This window comes from Micropterus dolomieu, linkage group LG01 (assembly GCF_021292245.1).
Source record: "Micropterus dolomieu isolate WLL.071019.BEF.003 ecotype Adirondacks linkage group LG01, ASM2129224v1, whole genome shotgun sequence".
Taxonomy (NCBI): domain Eukaryota; kingdom Metazoa; phylum Chordata; class Actinopteri; order Centrarchiformes; family Centrarchidae; genus Micropterus; species Micropterus dolomieu.
Genome location: NC_060150.1, coordinates 15,459,223 through 15,469,394, shown reverse-complemented (window position 1 = coordinate 15,469,394; position 10,172 = coordinate 15,459,223).

The following is a 10,172-nucleotide window of genomic DNA, read 5'->3' as shown; positions in this document are numbered from 1 at the left end:
TCCATCTCTGTCCTAAGGCCAGTCTGTGTGTTTGTGTAGGTGTATAGTAGCGTGGGTATATATATGTGTGTGTGTGTGTTGCTAAGGGTCACTGCAGGAATAAAGAGAGAAAAGTCAGATACCTCTCCCAGAAAATCCTCACTAAGCCACAAAAAAGAACACTTGCAACTGCATAACTGTGAGAGTGTGTGTATATGTTTGTGTAGGCGTGTGTGTGGACAGGTGCATATTTACCTTGAAATGTCTGCAGTGTTTGTGACAGGCAGGACCAAGAAAAAATAAATAAGAGATGTTCTGTTATATGGAAGCCCAGTTCTGCTACTGTAAAAATGAAATCATTAAATCATATGAAATGTTATTTTTCATCTGTGTGCATGACGCTTTATTTTCAAGCAGCTTGCTAGAAAAACAACATGGTGTCGTCTGATTGGTGCATTTGAACCATTTACTATTTTACCCGGTGGTTAGACTGACTTCAACAGATTTCACAAAAGAGGCCAGGGAGAATCCTGTCATTTCTGGAAAAGACCATGGAAAATACCATTCCCATTTCATTTTTATTACAAATGAGCTAGAAACGCATTATCATTAAAATATATGAAATCCAGTTAGATACTTTATTTTTAAGCTTAGGTTACACATGATTGGCCAATTTCAAAATAAATCAGTTTCACTGTTGATGGTAATGTTATGCTTCTTAGTGCTCTGAAATGAAGATGAATTTTAATGTTTTTACTGTGCCAGTAATTAGGATTACAAACTCAAAATGAAAATGGGATTTTTAATCAGAATGTTAATGCAGTCATGTATTTTTAACATAATAAAAAACATTTCAATTTGATTATTTCATTTTATTTTTGGCAGCAGTGAACTTCCATACAGTAACATTAAAGAGTAATAAATTAAATAATAATAATATTATTATTATTATAATAATGTTACCCTTAATACATTAACTGGCAGCGACTGTAGAAGCAGCTCTTTCAAACTTTGCTACACTTTTACTTTTCATCTGTTTTATCCTGCTTTTGCTGATTTAATTTCGTTATGCTTGTGCTGTATAATGACTAATAAACAACCTTGTACCTTGTACCTCTGACAGAAATACAGACGTGTCAAAAAAACAACACACATGGCTGTGTGATCATGAAATAAAAATAACACACATTTCTTTTGGTAGCATATAAGAAACTCTAAAATGAATCAACACCATGAAAAAATAATTAAAAACAAGTATCTAAACGTTATCAAATTTAAAAAATAACGGCAGTTTTTTGTTGTCCAATCACAGTGGTACTGCTGTCTTTTTGAACTGCGACCTCTGCTCCACCCGCTCTTTTCACTGTTGCCTGTCTCAAGAGGATCAGGATGCTCTCGGACTCCTCAGAGCCACCTGTAAGTTTAATTATTTATTTGGTGACATTCACATTTATTAACTCTCTGATCTGGAAAAAATTACCTTCACAATATGCAAAGTAGCTAAGATAAATTTCTCGTTATTATAACCTGCTCTTGGTTATAGTTAGCACAAAAGCTAACTAGCTTTGCTAGATGGTTGCATAGGATGGTTGCCTTAATCTCAGTCAGGCTAACATTAGCTAACATTACCCGGGCAGCCCATTTAACGCCGGCTAAGTCATGAACATTAAAACTATTTTATGCGATGGAGGATGTGGCTAAACAAAATAAAACCGCACCATTAATTAATGTTAGACCTTTAACTTATTGGACAGTGTAAGGCAAGTCACTTGATGTAACTGCATGTGTGTATATACAAACGAGTAACGTAAGTTACAACTGTCACAACTTTCACCACAATAACCGTGAAGAGGCAGCCATCTTGGTAACGCCACCGGACAGTTGTGTCAGATAAACAAGAGCAGGCTAGCTAAATGAATTGGGGAGTGAGCCATAACTGCACTTCCACTGGTTACCAGGACATAAAAACTGCATGGATAGAATCGTAAAATGTGTAAAATGTGATGAAAACCTCTGAAAAAGTGTGACGACTTTGCCCCAAAAGAATGTTTAAAAGTCGCTTTTCTTCAACGGTTTTACTTCTACGCATGCGTCACGATTGGCGTTTCCCGGCTCGGCTGTTAAAAGCGGATAATTGGCTTTCTGGCAGGAGGGGCGGGCCATCTTTGGCGTTACGGGCTGACGTGAATTGTATTGAGGATTGTGGTGTGTCTGTTAAAACACCTCTGGGCAGACTGAAAAGGGAAGTATTGGTGCTTTTATTCTGAAGCAGGCTCGCTTCGGAGTGGAAGTTTTAATGCAGTTAGCTTCTGTAAAGTCAACAGAAAGTCAGACAACAACGACACATTTACAGCCGTCAAACGCCGGTAACATTACGTGTTTTGTCTTCGGTGAATAACTTGGCACTGCTTGGTTATGAACATTTGAATGCCTCTGCAACGTTATGGTCTTTATTTGATTTTTGCTCTGCCTGTTCAGTTTGTACCTGTTAACGTTAGTTTAATGTGACAACAAATTGTCGTGGGCTGTTGGGCCGTCTTTAAAAAAGGAAAAACAACTAATGTTAGAGCGACATAAAGAGGATTGTGTGAGAAGTGGCATTAATGTTACACATTGAGTGCACGTTACTTTAGAGCGAGTCCCATAGAGGTATTTTAAACATACCAAGGCAAAGCAATGGAATAAGTTACCATATTTGACATATGAACTTATTTCAATATAACGTTACTCTGTAATGTTGCCTTGAATTCTGTAGCATTTGATTCGTTGTTTGGTGTCTGAGAAATTTATATTTGCTCTTGTCAGCACCAACACACAGTAACGTTAACGTTAACACACTCAAAATCTTACTGGGTGACATGTTTGTATGAAATCCTTTTCTTGGCTAACTATTTTTGTTAAATGAAGGAAAGTGTCACTGCCAATTTCCATGCAGTCCGACTGAATTCAGGGTTGACAAACTCATTAGTATAACTAGTATTTTCCTCGTCTTTTTCCCCAGGACCCAGACATTGAACCCGAATCTGTCAGAGTTCTTGCTACGGTCTTTAAAAATGTGAAAGAGTGCTCAAGGAAAATTTACACTGTTCACAGTATTAACCATCTCATAAATTAAATCTTGTCAGAGCAACAGTGTTTTGCATTTGACAGAGTTCTAAAATTTCATACTGATTTCCAAGAATTCGTTGATGTCGACCGAAACGTAGCAATCAAGAACTTGACAGATTACAGGTCTACTTGTCAAGCACAGAAGCACAACCCCAAACAAATGATTCAGAAGCCCATCAAATCTATTTTAAATTTATTTTATTTTACTGCATATGCATTGTTCACGAATATTATAGCTGTATTATGGCTGGGCAGTATGACCTGAAATGTATTTGTTACTCATTTAGTTACTCTAGTGCACAAGTACCATATTCTGTCATTTTGGCCTTTTATCATAAAGTTTTTTTCAGCATGTGATTGTTTGCTTTACATTCAGTTTAATAACAAGGGCCTCAAAATAAAAACAGCTTGTATCAGTAGGAATCCATTAACTATTCTATGTACAGGTGCTGGTCATATAATTAGAATATCATCAAAAAGTTGATTTATTTCAGTAATTCCATTCAAAAAGTGAAACTTGTATAATGTATACATTCATTCCACACACTGATATATTTCAAGTGTTCATTCCTTTTAATTTTGATGATTATAACTGACAACTAATGAAAACCCCAAAATCAGAATCTCAGAAAATTAGAATATTGTGAAAAGGTTCAATATTGAAGACACCTGGTGCCACACTATAAACAGCTAATTAACTCAAAACACCTGCAAAGGCCTTTAAATGGTCTCTCAGTCTAGTTTTGTAGGCTACACAATCATGGGGAAGACTGCTGACTTGACAGCTGTCCAAAAGACGATCATTGACACCTTGCACAAGGAGGGCAAGACACAAAAGGTCATTGCTAAAGAGGCTGGCTGTTCACAGAGATCTGTGTCCAATCACATTAATAGAGAGGTGAAGGGAAGGAAAAGATGTGGTAGAAAAAAGTGTACAAGTAATAGGGATAACCGCACCCTGGAGAGGATTGTGAAACAAAACCCATTCAAAAATGTGGGGGAGATTCACAAAGAGTGGACTGCAGCTGGAGTCAGTGCTACCTGACCTTAACCCTACAGAAAATCTATGGGGTATTGTGAAGAGGAAGATGCGATATGCCAGACCCAACAATGCAGAAGAGCGACCTGGGCTCTCATAACACCTGAGCAGTGCCACAGACTGATCGACTCGATGCCACGCCGCATTGCTGCAGTAATTCAGGCAAAACTAAGTATTGAGTGCTGTACATGGTCATACTTTTCATGTTCATACTTTTCAGTTGGCCAACATTTCTAATAATCCTTTTTTTGTATTGGTCTTAAGTAATATTCTAATTTCCGGAGATACTGAATTTGGGATTTTCATTAGTTGTCAGTTTTAATCATCACAATTACATGAAATAAACATTTGAAATATATCAGTCTGTGTGCAATGAATGAATATAATATCCAAGTTTGACTTTTTGAATGGAATTACTGAAATAAATCAACTTTTTGATGATATTCTAATTATATGACCAGCACCTGTATTAACAAGTCCATATTGTCAGCATCAGAAAAACCTGGGTTTTCGACCAGCCCTGAGTTCTACACCTTATCATTTCTCCCTATACCTCCACCAATAAAGTATGTTCCAATGCCAAATGAACAAGGAAGCCTGCTGTCTCTACTTCAGAGCAAAGCATCAGTGATACTTGAGGAACACAAGGAAAAAGGAACCCTTAAAATAGAGACAAGGAGGCTCCTTGTCAAAGTATGCATCAGTCACTTAGCGGAGAAGCATGGATTGTAAGTATAAATTCAAAGAAGATTGCAGTTTTGAAACCAAAGCTAAAATGTCAGGCCTGATTGCAGTTCAATGTCTGTGGATTTTGCTCTTCTTTGCCCCCTCCAGTTACCCACCAAGTGTGGAAAAGCTCCTTTTAGCAAAGAATATCGTCAACACCTTCCCATCCTTGAGGGTTCAAATTGAAGGAAAAGGTGATGGATTTGTAAGTAGCATCTTATTGTTTCTCGAAATTAGGGTTGTCATGGTCAAGTTTTCCCCCTCAACTTTTTATAAATTGCTCTTATTGGCCTTTTCCTTGCAAGTCTTTTGTAGTGCCGTGGTGAGTGTGTAGGCTCTCTTAGGAACAGGGGTTTGTTTGTTTTGTGTAGATTTTAGAATTTTAAGCAGGAAAAGTATAACTTTTATCTCAGGTGTCTTGTCTTGTCTTTTTTTTTTTACAACCTCAGGAGCATTTTTTTGATCCAATGTCACATTCTGGATTCTTGGAAATGAGACTGCGTAACATCCGCCGAAAGCTAGAAGCAGGTCAGCATCAATACACAAAGCGCAAGATAAGCTGCAACAGTGGGCCAGGCTTACAACAGGACAAGGGGGACAGCTGTGTGACCAATGAGATGATCACCCTCATAAAAACGCTTACAGCCGTCTACAGAGAACATTCCTTCAATCAAATCAGCAATGGAGAAGACAGATCATGGATTTCGAAGGACACTCCCACTATGGCTCAAATCTTCAATGAAAACCCATGCAATTCTAGTAGGTCTTTCATTGCAGCTCAGTTATTAATCATTTACTTTCATTACTTAATATATTTTAATAGGCATTGCAAATATTGTGATATTGTTATTGATACTGTTGTGTTGTATCTCTACTCTTGTGTCTCCTCTTTTTGCTAGCTGGATATTGAGTTTGGCAAAATGACGGATGGAAAGACGGACCTGTTTATCAGACGATGGGAAGCCAGCATCATTCGAAAGCTGAAAGCAGTGGCAGACAAGGAAAGAGATGTTGCATCTCTTACGGATGGAATGGAAGACCAAACAGATGGTGGGTGTGTTTATTTTCTTTACATACTGCACACAACTCTTGTGTATAATAAATTATAACAAAGGTGACCAAATATTTTAAATTAAAGGGTCAAGGGCTGAAACACAACTTGAAGGTATACACTGGGCTAAATTAGGGCTGAAATGATTTTTAAATCATTCGTATAATTTTAATTTTAATAAGTAGGTTCGGAATGTATGCCTTAATTTCCAATTTACCTGTGATGTTTTTGATTAGTAGAGTCATTTCCCAACACACTCCTAACTAATGTAAGGTCAGTGGGGCCAACCTCTAGTTTTGCCTTTTGAAATAAATACTGAAATCAACTTAATGTGCACAACAAAGTAGCATTTATCTCGGGGCTTGTGTTAACTGGAACATAGCCCCATTGAGTTTGCGGCTTATTAGGTGGAACTGGGGGTATCCAGTATGAAGAACAGCATGGATTGTGCTAAGAAAATGCTCTTATAAATGTATCATTGGTCATTTAGGAACAGGGTGTCCGCGGGGTCTTAAAAAGTCTTAAAAGGTAATAAATTAATTTAGCGAAAATTAACTTAATCGCCTTTTAACAAGGTATACATTTTGAAGATATTGTTTTCAATGTGAAAATCCTGTTTGTCCAAAAGTTTGTTTGCTAAAAGTGTAGGTGAACGTATTTATTTATAATGCATAGCCAAAAATACCAGTAGCAACTGTGTGAATTGTTTCTGTAACATTAGGCACAGGGATCTACCATGCGCCTATTTCACACTTAAACGCTCTAAAAAATAGATCCGTGTGAAATGGAAAATTAATTACGAGTACAACCGACAGTGATCTTCCACCCCGCCGGACCCTCAATGCTAATTGTCCAAAACATAGTTGGAGTGGCGATCAGTAGTTACGGGATTAACCCGGTTGGCCGGGCGCTCTATGGCCACCTGACGACAAGCCCCGTTCCTGAAAAACAAGAGCGAGATACTGCAGCTGTATCGGTACGACAGAAGAAAACAGGGAAAATTCAGTGAGTGTGTGGGTTTGGCTAACGTTAGCTGGCTATATAGCTAAATTGGTGCCTTTCATTGAAACACATTCAACTGGATGGAGCGGGATTTAAAAAAAAGTTTGATGTGCTGCAACAAACTTAATAAATGTTGAACTCAATGTTCTGCATAAATGGTTATGATTATTGACAAGTTAGTAGCCTGCCCAAAATCAAGGTTGGAGACTATCATGTAGCCTAGAGAATTTTTCTTGCACATAGTTAATGAATAAAAAACATCCCCAAACTAAAACAGCTGTAACTCGAATTAATATTATACTAGTGGTAAATTACATACTATTATATTGAATATAGTAACATAATGAATATATTAATATCAAATTACAGTTTACTATTAAATTTACAATATACATGTAATTTAATGTTATAATATTATAATTTCATTTAGACTAATTCCTCCTCCAGGTTGTGCCTGTGCTACACCGCCTACACTACTTATGTTATTCATCACTCAGTTTTATTCTCTTCATATTTGTTCGCCCCAAGCCTATTTGAATTTCGTTGTATTGATCAAGTGGTCATATATTTTGTATCCCACTAGAAGTGTCAGGACCAGTGTCAGGGCCAGAAACTCAGACGCAGACCAGAGTATGAGCAATGAGAGGATTTATTTTAGTGAGAAACAGATGTGGCTTGGAGAGGGGTGGTTGTTCCGTGGGTCAGGAGGTCCAGGCTCCTAAGCTCAGGGGTTTCCCTGGCACAGGAGGGTATCCAAGTCGTGAACTGGCAGATATTTATGTGGTACAACGATCCGGCGGGGACTGGAAGGTTGGGCTGGTCTTCAACGGTGAGTTGATTGTAGGATGAGGCACTGGTGTGCTAATTAACTGGATGTGTTTCAGGTGAGAAGACTGGAGCTCAGGCGACCACGCCCACCAGCAGCCCCAGAGCATGAGGGAGGAAGCAGAACACAGAGACAGACAAAAAACCAAAACACACCAAGCACACCACAAACACCCCAAGGGGAAAAATAACTCAAAGACTACAATCACACACATACCAACAGGAAGGTCAGGGTCACGACCGGGGGTTCGTGAAAAAAAGTTAACACTTCAAGGCCGAAAGGTAACTCCCCCAGGGAAAACCCACTCCCAAAATGACGTCACCACGTCCCAAAAAAAAGTATAGAAAAAAGACCTTGTCGTCTTTTGTCTCGCTCTTGAAAACTAAACTGTTGTACTCTCTTGTATCGTCTCGTAATTACGCTTTTGTGAACTTTCTTTAGTTTGAAATTCCGATCTTTTTTTCTTTCGTACTTTATAACTTCCTTCAGACGACCTGAGAAAGCTTCATGTTCTTGAATCCCCATTTTTCTTAGCGGGAGATTTGATTTTGACTTTCGTTTGGAGCTGCCTGGGATGAAACTTTCCCCAGATTTTGTTTAAACTCAGCAACATTAAATAGCCTATATTCCCGGAGCCTTGCGAACCCACGGCGAATGTATGTATCTTATTTGATTTTGTTGTTTTAACTTTATCCGACCGTTCTAAGCAACTTTTGACCCAGAAACCCAGAAGCCCGTTCAATTCTCGCCTCGAGTTGAACGAAGTTACGGCTCCAACAACAGAGTCTGGAGTGTGTTCCGCTGAGCTATAGAGATACCAAACGAACTCAGAGTGCAAAGCCAGGGCTGGCCGCCCGTTGCTGCAAGCAAATGACTCCGGAGCAAATCCACCAGTTTGAACCCGACTTGAGACCCCGCTGGGGTGCCAACTCAGCCTGGCCGGCAGGCACATGCACACCCTTTTTTCTGGGATGCTTTTTTTTTTTTTTTTTATAAATGAATACACAGTATATTTATTTCTGTTTGCAACAGATTCCCTGTCAAAAAAATATATTTATTGGGAAAAAAATCTAAATAGGCTATCAGGTCGGAAGATGAGACTTTGGAGTTCCGATTCTCTCCCTCCCTCTCTCTCTCTGCATCTCAATGCACACCCAGAGCGCAGCACACAGATAGACAGCAGCCCCTCCAGCTTCTCTCCCAGCAGTGTTTTTCTTGGTTTGTGTGGAGGTGAGTGGTGATGAACAAAATACTAAACTACCAGTGCCTCGAGTTTGCCGCTAATTAAACAGAAGACAATATAGGCCTAGGTCTTGCTAACGCATGACTCATGAGCTGAGGTAGTGTAATAAGTTAGCTGAAGTTTAGCTAAGGCAATATATCATGGCCATACAACCTAATGTACTGATGGAGACACTACAGGTGAACACAGTAACATTTGTGTCTAATAATGTCATCACAATGGCAACATTGATATGCAAATTAGGCGTTAACTAATTAAAATACGCCAATTTGCACACATTTGACAAGTCACTGCAGGTGAATGGGATAAAGAAAATAACTAAAGCATATCACCACAGAACTTCCCCAGTTATTGACTTAAATCAAGAGTTGGCTATTTTCCTCTGGAATGTGTTTGTAAATATGCAGATTAGCTTGTTTTGGTTAATATAGAATACATCTACAGATGCAAATAGACCAAGGTTATTAGGCTTTAAACCAACACCATCTAAAGGTGTATTCTTTAAGTTTTATTTCCATTAGAGTAAAAGAAGACATGGAAGCAAAATAGACCAAAGTCTCAAAATTTACCACTCCATGAAAAAGCGCCTTAAAGAGTAACTTGATAGTTTTGATGGTAGGCTCCTCATCTAATAACATCTATTAGTTTGTTGTATGCTGATAGATCCTTATATAATACAGACAGCCCTCCCTCAAATGTGAAACTAAGTCCATGTCACCATCACCATGTAATTGTGTGTGTGTGTGTGTGTGTGTGCGCGCGTGCATGTGTATGGTAAATGTAATATAACAAACAATAACAATAATAAAATATTTGATTAATACATTAATGTATTCAGGCAATTCAGTATTCTGTTGCTTGGCTGTGTGAAGCTGAAGGTTATCTTTACTCATTTGGCATCTCGCTTGTGAAACAAAAAGTAAAAGTATTTAAATAACATTTATTTTAATTATTCCTGCAACCCAATGCCACAGTTTAGTGTGGCATTGGGCCAAGATTTATGTGAAGTGTTATGTATTCCAATGACACCAAAATAATTGAAACAATTTATTGCCTTGTGAATATATATATATATATATATATATATATATATATATATATATATAAAATATATTATATATACTAAGTCATAAATATATGTATACTTGAAACCAGTAGCATAGAAAACATGCACATTGTGGCATAGTTTGCTTTGCTG